Here is a 4,963-nt window from a genome sequence, read left to right as displayed (position 1 = left end):
ACTATAATGGAGGGTTATAAGCAATATAAAACAATTATCACAGCAAAAAGCAACACAGTTGTTGCAAATAAGGCGAGAGAGGAATGCTGGCAGAAAATTGCTGATAGTGTTAATTTGATATTTTCTCGTAGTCCTATGTCCATCTTTTAAAGTGAGCCTTACCAAATACACGCCAATCTAGGTTAATCATGAACACAGTACAACACCATTATGACTGAAAAGTCTATCCCAGTGATCTCTGTTGCTTGATGAACACTTCAATTTCCTGTCAACTAATACTATTTATACAGGTAGGAGTAGACAATGTGAGGCCCTTATACAAAAGGAACCTGGAGCTGGACAACATTAAAAAAAGAACTAGAGATCAAAAAGCTCAAATTGGAAATTGAGCAGCTGGAGAAGGTATTGCAGTAAATGGTACTTAGAATTTTATTGGTTAAGCATGATTGACATTGTATACTTATGACTCTTTTTTTCCCAGCAAAGGCAGAACAACTAAACAAAAATGTGAAACACATCCTGTGATTGGTGTATTCTTTTTTTCAAGGTTCAACTTGTCAACTTAACTTGTCGTACAACAGGGTTGCAAAACGAAATGAAAGTTGTAGCTCCTTCATGCTACACACATAGAACACAGGCTACAGTATTTACAGATAATTAAATTTGGAATAAAACAGAATCAGAATGATATATGAAATAAAATATCGCTTTTGTTTTCTTTTACATAAAAAACTGATTAGTAATGGCCTGTCTAATGGCTGCTCCAGTGGGGTGATCCAGGGTAATGGGGTCAACGATGTCAGGTGCCACCAATGGCATATGAGGGTCTCTCACCTTTCGGATGGCGGCGATGTTGTGGAGCACCACGCATGCTGTTATGATCTGGCAGGCCCACTTGGGAGAGACCCTCAGACCACGGAGACAGTTAAAACGGGACTTGATGACCCCAAAGGTCATCTCAATCCTGCGCCTCTCTGGTGGTGTCTGTGGGTCAGGATAGGGGGTCATCAAGAACCTTGTGCAAGGGTATCCTCTGTCCCCCAGCAGCAGTCCATCATAATGCCTTGTTAATAAAAGGAGAGGAACTTACTTGATCAGTGCCACAATTAAACAAGCAATAGCATTAATTGTATATATTTGCCATACCTGCTCAAACCGATGACCCAGTGGTGACTCCCGGAAAATGCCAATCACCTTACCCAAATGAGTACCAAGTAGTTTACCTGAAAATTGATACTATGAAAGGACTTTTGTTGACAAAGTCACCCTCATGTTCCCCTAAGGCTCCACTGATGGGTATGTGGGTGCAATCAACACCTATCACCCTAAGGAATCCTATGAAGGAATTAGATTTATACATATTATTTCACATGCAAGTATGCATCATACTAATTGTTAATATACTGAACTATTAATGTATGTTACCTGCGATTTTATAGAAGGCTTCTTTTATAGCCATTGTGGGCAAATGGCCGGGGAACACTACAAACATATTCAGTAGTTCAGTGAGAGCAAGTACAACAATAATATACAATAACGTATACAATAACGTATACAATAACGCGGCATACAGTATTCTTGCTCAGATTTTCTGCATCACCAACTGAATACATGTAGGTTCCCGTGGCAAAAAAACGCAATGATATGCACACAGTTTGTGCTACTGTGAGCGCATGGCTTCTTTTTGTGGAGTTACTGGCTCCAGCAGTTTGCATAAATAACGTATTCTCTCAGCTGAGAATCTGTAGCGTTCATAGAGAATGACATCAGGAAATGATAACGGATCACTCCGGTCTCTAAGAGAACCTTGCACAATTATTGCACCAAGGTCCACAGGATTTTCCAAAAACGGTGATGCCATTTTCAAAAGAGGTGGTTAGTGAAAGGGCAACGTTTTTTATAGCTGATTTAAGCCAAAACTCGGAACATAACCTGCTCCGGACCAGGCTAAGTTTGCCGCATCAGTTACTATGGTGATCTAACCAGGTTAAAAGAGAGCCATCTTCGTGACATTGAAAACCTTGGCTTAAGGCTCAACTGCCTGCCTGTCTGCTACGGTAGCGCAGTTGCCCAAAACTGAACGTGAATCATTGTCTTGAACGAAAACGTCAGTGAGTGACTCAAGTCGAGACAGCCTGGCAGCTACTCACTGAACGAGATCAAATGAATCGTTCTCTCGAACTCGGACATATGAGTGAACGAGAAGCAACTTAATCGGTTGCAAATTCTATGTAAGGACCACTTGAGACACTGTTGCTTGCTATATTGACTCTCAGAGAAACGTGCAAAAGTGAACTGAAACTCAGAGCAACAGTTGTCTTTCAGTCCAATTTATGTTGTTACATGCAGTCTTAATATGCAGGTCACGCTGCTTGACAGATTTATTGGTTCATGTTTATGTCAACAGCAATTTATGTTTCTAGTCTTTATGGCAAAGGTTCCTAGGTTGGCAATGTAATGCTGAAGTTTATTAGCTGTGTTTGCTTACTATGACTTGTGCACTTATTCAAGTTATATTTATGTAATTCTGAGACAAGTTTGATTGATGGTTTATATATGAAGACAACTTCATTGTACTCATGAAGTTCTGTTTTAGATTTGTCCTCAGCCCAGGGCAGCTATTGACTTTTTTATGTTTTTTCTTGTTTTCCTCAGCCTGCTTTTCCCTCCACACCTGCCCTGCATTCAGCCTCGTTAGCCCTGCCCGTTCCCCCAGTGTTTCCCCAGCCTATCAGCTTCTTTCCCTTCCTCCTGTTTCATCTCCTCCTTCCCCTCACTTGAGTTTCTCCGCCCATCTCCCCACCTGCACCTCATCTCCTCATTAGTTCAGTTAGTATTTTAGTCCTGTTTTCACTTCAGTCTTTGTTGGATCCTTTTGTTCTGTTTGCTTCAATTTTGCTTCGCCTGCATTCCCCGAATAAAGAAGTTATTCTTCATTCTTGTTCTGCCTACAGTCTCCTGCATTTGGCTCCACCTGCTCTGCTCCACTTCATATTTTCATCAGTTGCATGAGACTAGTACTAAGTGTGTGTGTGTTTTTTTTAAAGTACTTTCTAGAGGCCTGAAGAAGTAAAATTATCTGGTATTTTATGAGAATAGTGGCAAAGATTAGAGGAAAGGTTGAAAAATCAATATAACCTTGTGGAGCCTTTTCTGCTTTGCTCTCCTCTTTACCATGTCATGACCCTCAAATTGATCTTGTGACCTCCAGGTTTGGAACCAATAGTCTACTTTATAGGCCTATGATGCCACATGGAGAAAATAAGTCACTATATTTAGCATAAGTGAATATTATGCTTGCCAGAACACATTTGAGTTCTTAAGTGCCTGATGTTGATGTCTGATATGTGCAGTGATGTTCTCTGTGCAGGAGGGGTCTGTTCACTCATTGATGAGTGTTCATTTCAGGTTTTTTGGAACCATTATGTTCCCATTACATGAATACTACGTCTTACAGCTGACAGATTTTTCTTGGTTACTAATTTTACATCAAGCAGTTTCAATTTACACATTTTAATGTGGATTCAGCAGCACTGGTTCCCATCTGCCAGAATGTGGACATGTTGGACAACATGTCCTTTTCTGCTGCTGCCACAGTGCATAGCTACACCTCCACCCCAGCATCCACCTGTAGGCTCTGAGTCTACCTTCCCTTGGTTGAGAGTTATTTTGTCACTCCCCACTCCCTGCTGTGCTGAGCTTGGTGTTTCATTAAGGGGAGTGATGAGGTCAGAGTCTAGATACCGGGTCTCAGAGTTGATGTCTGATATTTGTTGCTGCCAAATTGGTTTGTCTGAAGGTAAAGTTAAGGTTCATGTTTTTTATTGGACGGTTAACAGCGCTGCCCCTCTGTTATTTCCGCTCTTTACATGGACATTACACCTCAATGAAAATGAATGCATATACAGTACAGACAGGAAAACAAACCGAGACAGTGCAGTGTATGATATTAGGTTCATTTTTATTGTAAATATACGTTACAATGAAGATAACAGGTGCACAGTGGTGAAGTTTAATGACATAACTGGCTGCAACTTGCCAAGTTCAACCTCTGCACTGAAAAAGATGACTAGGCAGTACAGTAAACATTAAGGAATAAATCATCAAAAAGAAGTGAAAATAGTCTTAAAGCATCCTGTGTGAGGGTCCTGCCCTCTGCTTCTGCTTCTTATACAAGCTGATACAACCATAAAGAGCTGCTGACAGACACCTCCACCCCTCTGTTTACTGTAGCTGTACGCACGCTGCTGAATTGTTTCACATTGTATTGCTGTTGAACGTCTGCCTGTGTTTTCCAGTTGATTAATGCAGATGGAACTTGGCTGAGTTCATGGCTGCTACCTCTGTCAGAGTAATGACGCTACATCTTTACACACACAAACACATGCATGCACACACAGGCGCACACACAGGCACACACACACACACACCTCTGAGGAGTGTCCCGCAATGCATCACTGTGAACATTAGTGATGATGGAACACAAGCAAACAGGGATTTGCGACACACACACACACACACACACACACAGGGCTCCAGTGTGAGTGTTGTAGGAAGGGGAGGGTGGGGGTAATGGTGGGTGGGGGGGTTCAGAAGGGTGTGTGGGGGGGGGGCAGTTCTCTTCATTTCTAGGTGATTCACGTTTGAAGTGGGCTTGCAAAATTGCTTTATGGAAAGTGGCGAGCGGCTCGGCGGGAACATTAGGAGGGAAGCAGCGGGGAGGCCGGCGTTTCATTAGGGAGCTCTACTCCGCCTTTATTACCCGGATTTGGAGTTTTATGGTTATCATTATTTGCGATAGAATTATTATTCGCATATATCTGCTAGTCAGCTGTTTGGGTTGGGGACACGGTGGCGGTGTGAATGTATCCATGAGCAGCTTCTCAGGTGATCTGTACAAGGTTAGCCATTTTTCCTCCTCTGTGTGATATGTGTGTGTGTGTGTGTGTGTGTGTTTGTGAGC

General features: G+C 42.1%; 1 pseudogene; it reads right to left on the bottom strand.

Moving 5' to 3' along the window:
- Window positions 1–415: 415 nt before the first annotated feature.
- On the bottom strand, window positions 416–2,072 carry LOC137200356 (putative nuclease HARBI1; annotated as a pseudogene).
- Between the last annotated feature and the right edge of the window lie 2,891 nt (window positions 2,073–4,963).

The sequence above is a fragment of the Thunnus thynnus genome, chromosome 16 (genome assembly GCF_963924715.1).
Source record: "Thunnus thynnus chromosome 16, fThuThy2.1, whole genome shotgun sequence".
NCBI lineage: Eukaryota > Metazoa > Chordata > Actinopteri > Scombriformes > Scombridae > Thunnus > Thunnus thynnus.
The sequence above is the reverse complement of the archived record's forward strand: the minus strand, read 5'-3'. Positions and strand labels throughout refer to the sequence as shown.